General features: G+C 36.8%; 1 long non-coding RNA gene across 4 annotated transcripts in view; it reads right to left on the minus strand.

Annotated features, from left to right (window-relative positions):
• Positions 1 to 442: 442 nt before the first annotated feature.
• Positions 443 to 18585, minus strand: part of LOC134484602 (uncharacterized) — a 40007-nt gene continuing 21864 nt past the window's right edge. The window contains exons 1-2 of one of the 4 annotated variants that reach the window (XR_010062097.1): positions 7244 to 7301; positions 443 to 4800 (exon numbers count right to left, since the gene is read on the minus strand). This is a non-coding gene — a long non-coding RNA (uncharacterized LOC134484602). The other 3 variants (XR_010062094.1, XR_010062095.1, XR_010062096.1) reach the window with 3 other exon arrangements.

The following is an 18585-nucleotide window of genomic DNA, read 5'->3' on the forward strand; positions in this document are numbered from 1 at the left end:
CTATGTTATAGTAAACATAAAAATGCCAGTGTGGGAAATTGAAGGTTTAATTCACCTCACAAGTTCCAGTTCATAATCAATGGAATCCAAGAAAAGAACACAAGGCAGCAGCATGAAAATAAAGAGGAACTCTGCTTACTAATCTGCTCAGCTACCTTTTCTCTGTAACCTCCTCAGCTTACTAGTGCTGTTACCATCCACAGTGGGCTAAGTCACCTTACATAAACTAACCATCAAGAAAATGCAAAATACTGATGCCCGCAAGCCATTCTTATGGGGTCAGTTGCTCAATAATGCATCATTTAGACAGTCACAATAAGCAATCACAGCAAGCCATAAAAGCAAAATAGAAAACTTAGCCAACGAAAGATAAGAGTACCCCTTCATGAATGGAATTTGAGGTCAAAAGTGAAGTTCTATGTGAGGAAGAACTTAGAAGGAATTATGCCAGAAATCACACTTTATTTAAAATAAAAAGTGAAAAAAAGACAAAGCCACAATTAAAATATTGTTATGTTTGACACTTTGAAACCTCTTCTGGATTGCAGGGTAGAGTCAGGACTTGGTTTTTGGCTGGCAGCACAATTGATAGTCCAGTATTTTGGTGGAGGATTTTCCATCAGAAGCCTTAGCTTTACCACAGAGGCTAGATCCAAGTTAAAAATCATAGTCAGTCAACAGTTTGCCAGATCTTGTGCTCCAAAGAAAGGAGCAGTTCATTTAGTGATGATTTGGTGATGACTCTAATTCATTTCAGAGTCATAGATATTGCCAGCATATAGAAAACCACAAGACCCGTTGTCAAACACCAATATTCTCTGCATTGCCCACAGTCACCATAGTAATATCAGTGTTGAGCTCTACAGTATGATTTTTTTTCTCTTTCCTGTTGTTGCAGCTTATAAACCTTGTTTCTTTGACCCACAGAGAAGTTTCAAATAAAATAATGACAAACTTTTGCATTGAAAGCTATTGGTGACTTGTAGTTGTAGTTAAAAATGAGGACCTCAAGCAATCTTCACTCGGTCCTCTTCTTTTAGGATTGGGTTGATTAGCTATTGCTTTTGCTTTTGGTTTCATTTTGGTGATTTTTTGTTTTATTTTGTTTTCTTTTTCTTTTTGTTCTTTTCTACATGCAGAGATCAAGAGTGGTTAGAAGAATTTCAAGTACAAATTCAGATGGCTGGAAAGAGACCAGTCTTTCTAACAGGTCCACATTGTTTGCTGTACTAGGGATTTTTCTCTTGCCTTTAATGTTGCCCATTTCCACTTTTTGGATCCTTTTATCCTGGCATAATTAATACTACATATATATTATAATTATTTAAATTTCAACTCTGAATCAAAGTGCTCTATCTCCCTCCCAAAACCAGAGACATGGATTGAGTCTTGTTTGCTATCGTTTTGATTCGTAGATCGGGAATCATACTGCGAACACTGAAGGTCCTGTTCCCAAATTGATTCTGTATAGTTCAATAAAGATGCTCTTGGCCAATCAGTTGTGTGGATTTCTACCAACAGGCTAGTAGACACAAGGGTGGAGAAAGGATTTAGGGTGGAGCAAGAGTTACCAGTCATGTGAGATCTAGTATGGAGTGGCCATTGGTGTAGCAGGCAGGATGTTAAAAACACAGTAAGATGAGTGCATATTTGGGGTGCTGAGCTATGACTAATGTCAATTGAGAAATTGAGTTAGGGCAGATTTAGAGGTGTTGAGAAGAGGGTAAAAAGGACAGCTTGCTATTTGGTAGAGGCTTAAAAAAACCTGACAATAGAGCTAAAGCACATCAAAAGTTCCTAAGCATATGTGGCTTTCAAGTGCATTGTAAGGGAACTTGAACAGCTCTGGTAGTTGTAATTCCTGGAGCTTAAAGTGAGGCAGTAGGAACAACCTTCTGCAGAGTATTATGAGAGCAATCCATGACCATAAGGAGCATGTGCAAAGTCATCTTGACCATGAGAGTTAGACTGTCCCACATGTATCTTTTGATTATAACCATTTCTTCTTTGTGATCTTTTAGTGTTCCATTTGCTTAAAACTATTACTGAAAAGGGTAAAATGATTCTAAAGGCTACTCTTCATTGTCAACTATTCATTGGAGATTAATTAAACCCCAACGATAGAGGGAATATGTGAAGAATTTCTGCATAATATAAGGTCAATGTCAAATGAACTTCTTATATGTATCTTTGTGGTAAGATGTTTCAACTTTAACCTAGATCTTTATCAAGAAATATTCTTTCTATTATTTTTTCAGGCATCTGCAGATACATCCTTTTGAGGAATGAATTCTTCTTACTGGAGACTATAGAGGGGACCTGCATTTCAGTGATAATTAAACGTCACTTCAAGACATCAAAGCAAAATATCAAAGTGAGAATGGAATAAATTTATTAAGACAGTGTTTTGCAAACAACTTCTTTCACAAACATCTTTGGAAGGAGAATTCTGAAATTTTGCATTTCCTATTTGACTTTGCTGGTACTCTGACAGAATCAACTCTCAATTGTTTGGGACTTTACGGGGAATTAAACACTACAAACAGAGATGAATGCATCATATGCTCTGCCGTCTGTGTTAATATGGCTTCAGTGAAGAACAACCATGCTACAGCTATTCTTCTGTTTTTTCAAATATTATCCTCATACAAAGTGTGGAATCTAAGGGTTGCTGGATGGATAGGTCGAGAACACTGGCTGAGAGCTACAAATGCAGAAGTGGGATGGTACATGCTTGGGGCGTAAAAAGCCTGTGTGTAGATCATAAACAACTTCAAAATATTCATTGCTTTAATAATTACTTGGAAGTGGACTTCTGTAAAATGACTTCAGCAGACCAGCATGGTAGAGAAACAGTAACTGATTCCCTGGAGATTTAAATTCACTGGATTGTGAAACATGGACTTAGAGGTAGAGACAAGTCAGTGAATGAAGACTGGATTATCAATCCTCTGTTGTCTCTTAAGTTTCCCTGCCCCATGGTTTGAGGCCTACAGCAAAAGATTTTTTGGAATGAGGAATAGAATGAAAGCCAATTTGTTGAAAATCCCAGTCATAAGAAAATACTGACATCATCTGTGACAAACATCAAGTCTCAGCATGGCTTCAGCATGTCTGAATGTCTGCTGTCAGCATGGGCTTTTACTGCCATCCCTTTAATAAATGCAGAGCTCCAATCTGCTTCAGCCACATCATCATCTCTTCATTCTGTTGCAGGTAGATTAGATCACTGTGTCTGCCTATGCAGTCTTTCTCTACATATAAGGACCCAAGGAACAATTCTCACTCCAGGGAGCTGTTGAAAGTAATCTTGAATTGCATTGGTGTTGTTAGTAGATGTAATGTCTTCAAATCCCAGAAGACCATGTTTGCAAAGGAGTTGATTGAGGAAGTCTTGGGTATTTCAGTATTAGGGGCAGGTTGGATCGATGAACAGGACCGCCTTCCCAGACTAGATCTTGCAGTTCACATACACGTGAGCCATGCTGACAGGGTGCAGCTTCCAAGAAAAGAATGTTCAGTTGAAGATATTGGTCTGTTTGAGAATGGCAAACCCAATGTATTCTAAACCATGCATTCTATTTGAATTCCCGTAGAAAACATGGAAGAAAGAAGCCTTTACTTTTTCATTTTTGCACTCACAGTGATACCAAATCCTCATAGACATTAGAACCTGCATACTGAATATTTATCCATATGTCAATGACCAGATAAGACATCTTGCCTTTTGGACTAATAAACTAATGGATTCTAGGACTTTAAAAATAGTCAGTCATGGTTAAATTATGTGTTCCATAGTCTGTGATCATTGTGACTACTCCGATTTCTCTGTACAGAGAGATTCATCCTTTACTGTCTGTTGGGGAACACCAACTACTACACCAGATATCGAGAGAAGACCTTTTATGGCATTTTGTCTCTAGTAAGAGTTTCAGGTCAGTTACACATTTCCAATGGCCACATTACCTTAGTCGGATTTTCATATGATGCTTTGATACAGTCCTTCTTTTTTTCTATAGTTCTTGGCAACATAATTAAAATAGCAATTGTAACCTATTAAAGAAATGCACAGTAATCTATTTGCATGAATGCAGCAGAGAGGATTATAGGATAAACAAGAATTGGAAAGCAAGATATCCTTCCTTCCTAGGACCAAGACCAGGAAATCTTAACTACATAAAAATCTGAGACAAGTTGTCTGAAGTTTGTTCTTTTCTTCAATCATGGGGATCCTAGTGAAGGAGCTCAAGTCTGAAGAGTTGGCAAAAATTACCTTCATTTCTGATCCAGGTCAACTGCTGAATACCTCATTCATGGACCTGAAGAAACTCTGTATCCATCCTTCTATAATGTGTATATATCAATGTATCATTCATAGAATGGACACTTTACTGTTGGTTTGAAAGCAACAATTTGTCCCTGGAGAGACACAGATTTCTTCTTTCGCACATTATTTGACAGGCTGATGGTGGGTCTCATAAGTTCATTCCGGGATTTGCTTTACAATAATCATTCAGTTATCTGGAAGAAACACTTTTTAATGTAGTGAGATCTACTAGAACAATATCAACCATCATCTTCCATTCCCAGTTTAATGCTGAATCATTCTCCACTAATTGTCTGTGGTCTCTGATGACAGCAGCATCTCCACAGACTAGTCTGAATATTGCTCTTAGCACTGCATTTAGGATACATCAATGTGATTTCCTTACCACTTTCATTCCCAGGAGAGTTTTTCAATTCATTTCATCTGATGCGTCTAATCTACATTGTCAGCCAGGATGAGTTTTGAGAGTTTTTCTAAAAAAATAAAGAAAAAATGGAAGAAATGAAAGAAAGGAATCCGGCAAGTATATCTCACCAATTGACTCAGAAATCTAAAGTGTTAGTCAGTGGAAATACTAGTGGAAAGTCTGAGATCATAAAGTCTCAACTAGAAGCACTTCTCTCTCCAAGGTATTAGTGTAAGAGAGAAACTGCACTATTGGTATCCAAAGCATGGAGAAGTTTACTCTGAGCAGAGGACACAATACTTGCCTTTTATTTCTTACTTAGGACCTTTTTATAATTGACAAAAAGAATAAATGCAATGAGCTCTCAGTAAAACATCTGTTACCTTCAAAATTCTTGGCATTTGGAATAAAGAAATGAATGATATAAAAACTCTGACTTCCAGGAGCCATAAGAACTGCGAAGTCCAGATGTTTCTGAGAGGCTCGCAGCTCTAGATTCCCATATGCAGAAGGCTCAGAACAAGTCTATCTCTTCAGTGATCCTACTCAACTCCTACAAGGACTCACTGAGCTTTCCGAAGTACCATGTATTTCATCCTTTTTTTATAACAAGACAGAAGACCACCTTCCTTCTTCCCATCTCTGATCTCGTCATCCTCTTCCTTCTCACTCCACAATGACTGTTTACTCTCGATTAGAGTTAAATTAGTAAACACTAGAGGTACTGAGGGGATATCTGAAGGGAGTTGCAGTCACGACAACACTTGTGACATCACAGAAGAAGCTAGTCCTCTCCAGGTTTCAATAGATGTTTCAGGGAGGGCCTACTGATTATGTCATTGTGATGTGCCATGGCTTACCTGTAAAACATCTTTCCTTACATTGACCAGATTCAAGGGTGCCCATTCCACATATGTCTCATGTGACACAGTAGAAACCTTTATGTACTCCATCTCTCTAAAGCTAGAGACTTCTCTTTGCTTTATTAGCAGTTACAAACTTGGGATGGAGAAAGGTAGTCAGTGGCTTGGCATGGGTAGAAAAGATTTTGGAACATCTAGTGTAGAAGATTCTTCTAGATAATATTTTTATTCTCAGGTTCTTTCCTGAGATATAGAGTTCAATTTTCTTGGTTATCTATGTATCACAAAGGCCAGTATTTTCCCTACAGACCTTTAATTAAATGAATATTGTATATCACTTTCTTATTGTACTTTCCTTGACAGGGGACTTCATAAATATTCCTGAATGTGTACTGAAAAATTCTTTTTTCCTATTCCATTATCTGCAACAAAGTGATTTTGGCAACAAAGTGTGCCCAGCTATAGAGTGAGCATAACAGTGTGAGTACTGTGTACTCACTTCAATTAATAAACTCCTAAAAGCTTCTTTTATGTAAAAATTACCAGGCATCAGAAAAGCAAAGGGCAACATGGACTACAGAATTCGGTTCTCTAGTCCCATTTGATATCAAACCTGCACTACCTATCTTCCTGTGTTCCCATGGCCAGAATTAAGGGTTTTGGATGTTTTATCATTATTCGTCCTTAAGTAGCAACCTTAGATACAGGAGGATAGGCAGGGAGAAGAATGACATGTTTATCAGTCAAACCTCAAACTCAATATGTTCATAATACAGGAGGGAGTCTATTTGACATTGTCATTTCTGAATTCTACATTCTTGACCTAGTTTGGCAGATTCTATGTTAATATTCCACTGAAACACCTAGCTGTAGGAGCCACCAAAAGTGTGTATATATAAATACACACAAACACACACATCTGGCACCAAAATGATATAAAATTGATGAACCTAAGAACTGCAATCGGCCAGGAATCATATATAGACATTTCCTGAGAGACACTGCTAGAGTATGTGAAATACAGAGGTAAATGATAGTGGCAAACCCATGAACTGAAAATGGACTTCTTGTTGGTAAATGTTGAGAAAGGATTACAAGATCTGAATGGGGCTTTAATCCCCACAAGGACAATGCCAATACACGAAACCTTTCTGGTACTAAATCAATATTCAAAGACTGCTCATGGGCAGACCAATGTCTCCAACTGCAAATGTAGCAGAAGATGGCCTTCGTGACACCAATGAAAAAAGAGGCCCTTGGTCCTCCCTAGATTTGATTCCCAGTTCAATGGACTGTCAAGAGGCAGTAAGGGGGGTTATTGAAAAAGGGGAGGGGGACAGGTTAGGGCTCTTATGGACAGGAAACTGAGAAAGGAAATTACATTTGAAATGTAAATATAGAAGTATCCAATTAGAAACGCAATAAAAATTCCTAAAGAAATGATAGAGTTAAAAGAAAAGAAAACTGTCAATGAATCACACATATTGATACAGAAATCTAAAGGGTAACTGTCAGGGAATGGTAATCAGAGAAATACTAGTGGAAAGACTGAGATGATGATGTCTGAACTAGATGCACATCTCTGTCCCAGATATCTGTGTCAGAAACAAAGTGCACTATAGGAATCCAAATCAAGGAGGAGTTTACCTTGAGATGACATGACGATACAATACTTGTTGTCCCTCCTTCCTCACGACTATTTTTCCTGGGGAAAAAGAATGAAAGCCATTAGCTCTCAGAAAAACAACTGTAAACTTCCGAATACCTGACTTTTGGAATAAAGAAATTAATGATAAACAACTTCTGACTTCCAGGAACCATAACAAGCAATGAAATCCAGATGCTACCGAGAGGCTCCCACCTCCTGAATCCCATATGGGGAAGGCTCAGATCAAGGCTATGTGTTCAGTGAACCCTCACAACCCCTACACAGCACTCCTTGTGCTTTCCCATGTACCACATATTTCTTCGTTTTTTAAACTAAAACTTCCTAGGCCAACTTCCTTCTCCCCATCTCTGATATCTACATCTTCTTTGATCTTCCTCACAAATAGCTGTTTACAATGAAATAAAGGCCAATTAATAAACCCTAGAGGTACTGAATGAATGTCTGAGAGGCAGTTGCAGTCTGGAAAACACTGTGACATCACAGGAGAAGCTAGGGATCTCCAGTATACAAGAGATTTTTCAGGGCCAGCCTAATGATGATGTCACTGAGAACTGCCATGGCCTACCTGCTAAAGAGCTTTCTTTATATTGACCAGATTCTAAGGTGACCTTTCCAGGTGTGTCTCCTTTGACACAGTGGACACATTTATGTAGAACATCACTCTAAAGCTAGACAGTTCTCTTTGCTTTATTAGTGGTTACATGCTCTGAATGGAGAAAGTTATTACGGGTTTCGCATGTGTAGAAAAGTTCTAGGAACATGGGATGTAGGACAATCTTCTGGATTATAATTTTATTCCCAGTTCCATTCCTGTGACAAACAGTTCAATTTCCTAAGTTCTATCTGTTTCCCAAAGGCCATTGTTTCCCTACAGATATTTAATTGAGTGGATTTTGTATTTCATTTTCTAATTGTTCATTCCTTGATAGGGCACATTATAGATATTCCTGAATATGTACTCAAAAATTCTGTTTTGCAATTCTAGTTTTTTGCAATGATTTTCGCAACAAAGCTGGCCAAGCTAAAGAGTGAATGTAATAGTGTAAATATTGTGTTCCTACTTCAAGTGATAAACTCCCAAATTTTTATTTTATGCAAAAATTACCTGACATCAGTAAATCAAAGGACAGCATGGACTCTAGCATGCGGTTCTGTAGTCCCATTAGGTATCATTTCTGGAATATCTACCTTCCTGTGTTCCAAGGGTGAGACTTCAGGCTTTTGGATATTTTACCATGATTCTTTATTCAGGCCATACAAAAGATACAGGATGATGGGAAGGGAGAGGAATGCCTTGAGGCCCAGTAAAAGCTCAACTTCGATAGGCGCATAAGAACAGGAGGGAGTATATTTGGTATTGGCATTTGTGGATTCTCCATTCTTGACCTAGGACCTCAGAATCCATGTTAAAATTTCAACTAACTTCATAGATGTATAAGCCATCAAATATATGTACATATATATAAAAATAGATATAGATAAATAGATATAGATATATAGAGATAGAGAAGAGATAGAGCTAGAGACAGAGGCAGAGATAGATAGATAAATATATGGATAGATAGATAGATAGATAGATAGATAGATAGATAGATAGATAGATGGATAGATAGATAAATAGATCAGACACCAAAACTAGATACGATTCAGATTAATAAAGCTAAGAAGTGCATGCTGCCAGTAACAGGTTATAGATCTTCCCTGAGAGACACAACTAGAGCATGTCAGTTACCGAATTGAATGCTAGTGGCAAACCAGAGAATTGTAAACGGACCTCTTGTTGATAAATTTTCAGAAAGGATTACAAGAGCTGAAGAGGCTATCAACCCCATCAGAACAATGAACAAGAACTTTCTGGTACTATACAGATAATCAAAGACTGTACATGGACAGACCTATTGCTCCAACTGCATATGTAGCAGAGGATGGCATTGGTGGACACCAAAGGAAGGAGAGGACCTTGGTCCTCCCTAGGTTTGACTCCCAGTTCAAGGATATGTCAAGGGAGAGTAAGGGTGGTTTAAATGTCAAGGAATGGAAACATTTAGGTCTCTTATGGAGAGGAAACTGGGAAAAGAAATAACATTTAAATGTAGATATAGAAATATCCAAAAAATATTAAAATTAGCTTAAATTAAAAAAAATTATGAAAGAGATAAAAGTAAATAAAACTGCAAGGTAATCAGACATATTGATTCAGAAATCTAGAGGGACACTGTTAGGGAATGGTAGTCAGCATAACACTAGTGGAAAGACTGATATGATTAAGTCTGAACTAGAAGCATTTCTCCCTCCCAGATATCAGTGTCAGACACAAACTACAGTGTAGAAATCATATACACGAAGGAGTTTACTCTGAGCTGAGGATACAATACATGTCTTTCCCTTCCTCCTTAGGACTTTTTTCTTCTGGAAGAAAAAATAGAAGCCATGTGCTCTCAAAAAAAAAAAAAAAAAAAAAAAAAAAAAAAAAAAAAAAAAAAAAGCTGTACCCATCCCAACACCTGACTTTTGGAATAATGAAATTAATGATAAAAAAAAAAAAACCTCTGACTTTCAGGAACCATAACAAGCAAGGAAATCCAGTTGCTACTAAGAGGCTCCCACTTCCTGAATCCCATATGTGGAAGGCTCATGTGTTCAGTGAACCCTCACAAACCCTACACGGCACTCACTGCACTTTCCCATGTACCACATATTTTTTTCATTTTTTTCAAACTAAAACAGAAAGCCAACTTTCTTCTACTCATTTTTGTTATATACATCCTCTTTGTTCTCTTTCCCAAATGGCTGTTTGCAGTGAAATAGAGGCCACTTAGTAATCCCTAGAGGTACTGCAGGAATATATGTGATGCAGTTTTTTGTGACATCACAAAACCTAGGGCTCTCCAGGGTACAAGAAATTTTTCAGGGAGGGTCAAATGATGATGTCAGTGAGAACTGCCATGGCCTACCTCCTAAATAGCTTTCCTTACATTGACCAGATTCGAGTTTGCCTTTTCCAGGAATGTCTACTGTGACACATTGGTAACATTTATGTACTACATCTCTCTACAGCTGGAAACTTCTCTTTGCTTCATCAGTGGTTACAGGCTCTACATGGAGAAACTCAGTTAGGGGCTTGTATTGAGTAGAAAAGATCTAGGAACATGGGATGTAGGAGATTCTTTTGGATAATAATTCTATTCCTAGTTCCATTCCTGTGACAAACAGATCAATTTCCTATTTTTTCCCTGTTTCCCACAGGCCATTTTTTCTTTACAGATGTTTAATTGAGTGAATATTGTATTTCATTTTCTAATTGTTCATTCCTTGAAAGGGGTCTTTATAGATATTCCTGAATGTGTACTCAAGTATTCTGTTTTCAAATTCCAGTTTTTTGGCAATGATTTTGGCAACAAACGTGGCTAAGCTATGAAGTGAATTTAACAGTGTAAATATTGTGTACCTACTTAAAATGATAAACTCCCAAATTTTTATTTTGTGCAAAGAAATAACTGCTTGAGTAAATCAAAGGACAGCGTGAACTATGTAGTCCCATTAGATATGATCTCTGTAATATCAACCTTGTCGTGTTCCAAGGGTGAGATTTCAGGGTTTTGGATGTTTTAAAATGATTCTTTCTTCAGGCCAAAGATAAGATACAGGAGGATTGTCAGGGAGGGAAGAACTAGAGGTCCAATGAAACCTCAACTTCATTAGGGTCATAAGAATAGGAGCGAGTCTATTTGGCATTGCCGTTTGTTGATTCTACCTTCTTGACATACCTGCTGAGAATCCATGTTAAAATTGCACGTAATCTCATAGTTGTAGGAACCACCGATATATATATATATATATATATATATATATATATATATATATATAATCAGCCACAAAAACTAGATAACTAGATAAGATTGATGAACCTAAGAAGCACATTCTGTCAGGAACCAGATATAGATCTTCCCTAAGTGACACAAAAAGAGCATGTCAAATACAGAAGTGAATGTGTTGTTGCAAAAATATAAAAATAAAAAAGTTGTCTTATATCCCGCTATCTCTGGCACTGTAGTTTCCCAAGTCTCTGCAAGATATCTTGGTTGAATACATCACCACTTCTCAGCTGCCCAGTGTCTCTTATTGCCACACATGTTTTTACACTCAAAACCTCACATGAAAGAACACACAACACAATAATCTTTGACCCAATTGATAAGATATAGTAGCCCACATAAGCATACAAAGCCTGGTATGATCCATACCTTAGGGACAATAATAACAACCAGTAAATACACAGAGCAGTATCTTAAATTCACCTGCCATGGCTTCTCACCCTCTCCTCTTCCTGTCTCTCCTTTTTCCTCTAGTCTCTTCTACTTCCTTCAAACTTCATTCCTGCCCACACTTCCTTCTCTTCCAATGATAGGCCTGCTTCTATCCTGTACCTGCCCCTCACCTGTACTTCACAAATTTAATGTGAAAGCTGTTCTGTAGAATTCACCTGAGTTCTGAGTACAGGACAAGGCAGCTGTCCTTGGAGCAGTGGATTAGCATCAAAATACAGATAACTTTAGTGTAAACAACGTTTTCCCCTTTTTGTCCAGTTAAACAGACTTTTCATTTATATATATCAATTGAGTAAGATTATTACTATTCTACAATTTATAAAGCATTTGATATACTCAACACCCAGTCTGTCACTATATCAGTTAGAAAGAGCATTTAGTTCTTCATTCCAGCTTCAGAAAGGCTTAAAATCTATATTATGTCTTGGCTAGCTTGTATACTATCTGATAACTATCCAGTAAAATATGTATATTCAGAGGTATACAGCCTGATAAGCAATGAGGCTATAATCAGTCTCCTACCCCGTCAGAAATCTGAGAGTGACCAAATATCTATACACATAGGATGTCTTAGAGGGCTTCTAGAACTGAGAGGTTGTAGAGACAAATCTCCAATAGCACAATCCCCTGTTAGCAACATGTGAGCTTAAGTCTTCAGCCTTCTGACACAAGATCAACTGACAGCCTATTGAAAGGTGGACTTGGAAGGGCTGATTACCCTGTATTGGCAGGGTTTATCCCTCAAATCCTCTGCATAATTTGTCCTTTTCTGGATAGTATTAATCTGCATATGAAACAGGCATTTTTTTCCAGTGACTGCCTAGCCACAAAGTATTGCCTCATTTGGAGGTAGAGATGTTCAAATTCTTCATTAAATTTGCCAAAGGGGAACAGTTAGGAGAAGATATGACTCAACAAAAGATAAGTAATAACTTTAAATCTCAAATTTTGTGGATTTCTTACATTTTTGAAAAGCATCTATCTATCTAAGACAATCTGGACTGTTGTCTTTATATCTTAATTTTTTCTTGATAGTACTCTTACAAAGTCAGATGCATGACTTTAATATTTCAATCTTAACTAACAGGTTTAATCAACTCAGAAGTGTGTAATGACAAAAATAATAGAACTGGCTCTTGTAATTTTAAAATTTTTTCAAATTATTTCTATACCCAAACAAAGATAAGATTAAGCTTAGTTACCAAATACGATTATGACTGTAACTAAATCTAGCTTATTCCTCCCTGCTAAATTTCAACCAATTTTCAATTCTTTATAAAAACATCTTTAAAATAACCACTTCCAGCCCCACCCCACAAATTCCAGGTAATTGAGACAACGGATCCACCATAACTTCTTCAAGTTGTACATGGGCGTTGAGATATCCTTAGGTGTAGGGGGTAGGAAAAATGAAACAAATGCGATAGCCGATATGTCCTGACTGGACCCAGCTGAAATTCACTGAAACCAGGATTCCAAGTAGGTACACTCTACAAAATACAACTCTCAGGAAAAAGGTTAAGAATCGATATATCTTTTGTTTGATTCTCCCGAATATATATTTGATAGCCGTCTACTGATATCAAACCTGATCAGTATGACTCTGTGAGGTTTCCAGAATCCTAATCACAATTTTTAAAAACACAAGGACAAAATCTTTCTTCCAAAATACTCTGTTTCTTAATCTGAAACCAGAGAAGCTTGTATCTTGCACTCTCTCCCAGAGTAATAATATAAGCATAAAACTCAAAGTCACACCCATCCTGAAGATTAAACAATTTTTAAAAAAGGAATTTATGTATAAAATGAGCCTGATATAACTCAGTACTTGGTGATATCAGGAAATAAATCCAAAGTTCCCATGGAGCCCATGTTAAGAGAATTTGAACTTGCTATTGTCGTAAATATCAAAAGTAACCACAAATCATCGCTAGGCGTCATCAACGAGTCATATAGTGGGATAATTCATAAAACTAATCAAATACCTTCTATCAATTCTAATATCAATAAGAAAACTTCAAACCAGGACTTTTGCCCAAAATATCTCAGTCTGTTAAGCTCTCTACCTGAAGCCACAGATTTTTCTTTATCGTTAATAACTTCTACAATATATGTCTGCATTCACTTTCCCTGTTGTTACAGATTTCATCAAAACTCTCTACTTGGTAGTGCCTAATTTTTCCCTAAGTTCTGAGCAGTAGATGAAAATCCCCACCTGATTCAGGTAATCTCTCTACTCTCTTCTTTCTTAAATAAAACTTAATCACTTGTTAAAAATACCTTAATAGAAGAAGTGTCTTGTGTAACTAGGATTTCCACACAAAATTCCCCTGTGGAGCCCATGTTAAAAAGAAAATGTGTATCCTGAAAGACTTACTAAACAACTCTCATTAAAAAGCAGCTTTAATCTCTTAACTCTCTGAACTGCCATTACTTATCACACAGCAGGGGACCAACAGCCTGTCAGCCCTTGCTGCTTCCCCATTTTTGTTTTATATTCTGCTCTTAAGTTATCAAGAATTAATATGGCACAGGTGTCCTCTTACTTAGAAAATAAAAAGGTTCTCTCAACTTTTTGATTACTAGTGGATTCTTGCCCATCACCTTGTTTTGCCATCTGTTGTTGTAAAAAAAAAAGGAAACTTGTCTTTTACCATGCTATCACTAGCACCGTAGTGTCCTAATATAATAGGTAGATATCTTGGTGAAAACACATCCCTACTCCCTGTCAGCCCAGTGTCCCTTGCCGCCACACACTTTCCTATACTCAATCCCTCACATAGAAAACACACATCACAAAAATTTTGACCCAATTGCTAAGATATAATTGCGCACTTAAATATACAAAGCCCTTTACCATCCATCCCTTAGGAACATTAATATTAACCTGTAAATACACAGACCATAATCGTAACCTCACCTACCATGACTTCTCACCCTCTCCTCTTCCTATCTCCCCTTTTTCCTCCAGTCTCCTCCTCTTTCTTCAAACATCTCTCTCACCCATTCTTCCTTCTCCTCCAATGACCTCCTTCTTTACATGGTAAAGAAAAGTTCTTTACATAGTACAAGTAAAGAAAACAAATTACTCCCAAAGCCTCCTTCTATCATGTACCTGCCCCACACCTGTACTTTACAAATTCAATGGGGAGGTGGTTTTGGTGAAGTCACCTGAGTTCTGAGTACAGGAGTAGGCAGCTGTCCTTGGGGCAGTGGAATTAGCATCAATATACAGATAACTTCAGGGCAAACCACAGCAAATAGCTTTGATATCCTAGTGAAATCTTTCAAGCCAAGTAAAACTGCAAATGTGATAATGTTCTAGTTTCTTCTCATGCTTGATGCTGAAAAGAGTGATAGTGTATGAGAAGAAATATTACATAGTACACGTAAAATAAACAAATTACTCCCAAGGCCAACAAGGCTCATAAGTAAGCAATTTGTTATAGAGTAACAAAGAGTAAGCAAAGTAGTTTTCTCATTCGGTTTCCCTTCACTGTAGGCAGCATTTTGAATTTACAGAGAAATGGTTGATATTGTATCATTTATCTTTAAAAGTACTCTAATAAGAATCTTTTAAAAAGCACAAATCTAAATATGTGTATAAAAATGTCATATCTACTTTAAATGATCAGAATGCACACCTGTGATTGTCAATCCTTATTAAATCCTATCAGAGAGCTGCGGGTACAACTGGGACAGAAATCAGTCATCAACAGTCCAGCATGTGTGACAGTCACACCATTAGCCTGTGCCACCATTGTTCTTGATCCCTGGCCTTAAAAAGTCCCTGTCTTTTCGAACTTCAAATTGTTCCCTAATTTTTTTTTTTTTTTACATCAGAGGCAGTAGTTAAAACATGTTAGCCAGCTTAACAAACAATTTTATTTTTCCAAATGCTTTTTAAGGGTGCTGGTCGTCACTAATTATTCTACATTTCCTTTGGTGATGGTGGAAGCACTGGTCTTCCACAGAGGAAATTCCTAAAAGACCTCGACCAATATTATTGCAAATGCCAATGATGTTGCTCCCTGAGTGGTGGTAAGCTCCAGGAGGATTTTTATGTACTTCTTAGAATTAGAGAGATATGAGGGGAACAACCGAGCGAAATGCTGCATGAAGTTCTCAGTACAGTTGGTCCTTGGGGCTATGACTCACCAAAGAGCAATGAGGCTGTTCTAAAGAGTGGGCCATACCCCAGGATTTTTAAAATGTTGTGCCATTCCTCCTTCACAGCACTTGGCAATACTCCATGTCAGAACCAAATTTGAACCATGCTTTTACCCTGGATAGAATTTCAAATACTATACTGAATAGGGAGAGTGGGCAGCCTTACCTTGTCCTTCACTTTAATGAATTGTTTTAAGTTTCTTTATATTTAGCTTGATGGTCATTACAGGTTTCCTCTCCCTTGCTTTTACTATGTTTCTCCATAGGAATTGTCTCCCTTATCACTCACACTCTTTTATCATGAAGTGGGGCTGGAATTGCTTTTTCTGCATCTAATGAGATTATCATGTAATTTTTTTTCCTTCAGTTTCACTTATAGTGGATTATACTGATGGATTTTCAGAATTTGAACCATCCCAACCTCCGACTAGAAATTAAAAATTACCCAGCATAACCTACGGAAGTACTCGCCTGCATACTCTAACAACCCCCCCCCCCGAAAAAAACAAAAACAACATGCAAACAAAAAAAAATCATTCACCCTACAGAACAGATTTTATACTAACATACACACTCAAACATCCCACCCCCCCCAAAAAAAAAACAAAAAACAAAAAACAAAAATACATGCAAGCAAGAAAACCCTGCACCCACAACATCAAAATAGCATGAAGTTAATATCACTGGTCATTAATACCGTTAAGCATTAGTGGCCTCTATTCAACAACAAAAGGACAGAGGTTAAAATAATGGATGTAAAAACAGGATCTGTCATTCTGTTGCATTCAAGAAGCACACTCCAGCAATTGAGATAGACATAACCTTAGACTAAGGTGTTGGGACATGTTTTCCAAGAAATAAAACAAGAAACAAGATGGTGTAGCCATTCTAACATCCAGCAATCAGACTTCCAAACAAAAGTAATCAAAAGAGAAGGGGAAGGACACTTCATATTTATTAGAGGAAAAACCCACCAAAATGGCATCTCAATTCTGGATGTCTATATCCCAAAGAAAAAAGTAGCAACATTGGTGAGAGAAATATTGCTGAAGCTCAAATATCACATCGAACCTCACACATTAATAGTGGGGGGCATCAATGTCCCATCTCACCAAGGGCAGGTCATTGAGACAGAAACTAAAAATAAAACAATAAAAATAGAATATATAACTGCCAGGGGTTTCAATTAATCTGACCTCACTCATATCTACAGAATATTTCACATGAACACAAAAGTACACACTTTCTTTTCTGTACCTCATGGAACCTTATCCTGAACTGATCATTTTCACCCTCAATAAACAAGTCACAACAGACACAGAAAGACTGTGCTAACCATTGGATCTTCTCAGATCACCATGGATTTAAACTGGACTTCAATAATAACAAAAAGTCTATAAACTCATGGATATTCAATAGCTTGCAACTGAAGAACCACAAGTTCAGAGAAGACTTGAAAAAAAAAAAGGTTCCTAGAATTCAATGATAATGATGGCATATCGTCTCCAAACTTAAGGTACATAAGGAAAGCAGTGCTAAGAGGAAAGTGCACATGCAGCACAGAGCAATTTTATAAAGAAATTGGAGAGACCCCATACTAGCAGTTTCCCAGCACACATGAAATCTCTAGAATAAAAAGAAGCAAACACATATTAAAGGAGGGCATAGAAAGAAATGATCAGACTCAGGGTGAGAGTGATCCACCAGAAACAAAAAGAATACTAATATTAACAAAAACAAGAGCTAGTTCCTTGGGAAAATCAACCAGACAGACAAACCCTTAAATAGATAATGTAATACGAGGTAAGACAGCATCCAAATAACAAAATCAGAAATGAACAGGGAGACACATCGATAGACAAAGATGAAAGTCACAGAATCCTTAGGTCTCACTTCAAAAACCTGCTTTCTACAAAATTAGAATCTCTGAATTAAATGGATGTTTGTGTAGATGGATAACACTGACCACAGGTAAACTAAGGTAAGATAAACTATGTAAATAGCTGTACAACCCCTAAAAAGACACAAACAGTAATTGAAAGTTTAACCACTGAAAAATTCTCAGGGCCAGTTTCATTGAGCGCAGACTTCTACCAGATTTTCAAAGAATTCTCAACCTACTCCAAAACACAGAAACAGAAGGAAAATCACCAAACAGATTCCACGACACCACTGTCGCCCTGACACCGAAATCACAAAATGATTCAACAAAGAAAGAATTTCAGACGAATTTTCTTTACAGACAATGGTGGAAAAAATACTAGGTAAAATGCTCAAAAACAAAATGAAAAGCATTTCAAACTGCCATTCAGTGCAATCATGTAAGCTTTCTCCTGAGGATGCAGGAGTGGATCAATCTATGAAAACCCATTAAAGTGATCCACCATATTAACAAACTTAACTGAAAAAAAAATTGTGCCCTCTGCACTTCAAATTAACGTGGGAGCTCCCCTTGGATTTAACTTTTTGGTAGTTGCATATCATAATATATATTTTTTTAATAAAATACATATATATTTTAATAAAGTAACATTAAATTGTTATATCCTAACATCATAATATATAACTAATATTAATATACTATGTTAATATTAACATGTATTTATACATTAAATTATTATATTAATAAGGTAAATATAATTAATATTAATATATTTTTTACTATATTAAATTAATATATATTGATATAATAATGTAACTGATATATTACATTAATATATCAAAAATAATATATTAATTATTAACATATTTAATATGATTTATTAATATTATTAATATTCACTATTACTCAATGGTGTGAAGGAGCAGAATTAAAGAAAGAA

Source organism: Rattus norvegicus (genome assembly GCF_036323735.1).
Source record: "Rattus norvegicus strain BN/NHsdMcwi chromosome Y unlocalized genomic scaffold, GRCr8 chrY_unlocalized_16, whole genome shotgun sequence".
NCBI classification, from domain to species: domain Eukaryota; kingdom Metazoa; phylum Chordata; class Mammalia; order Rodentia; family Muridae; genus Rattus; species Rattus norvegicus.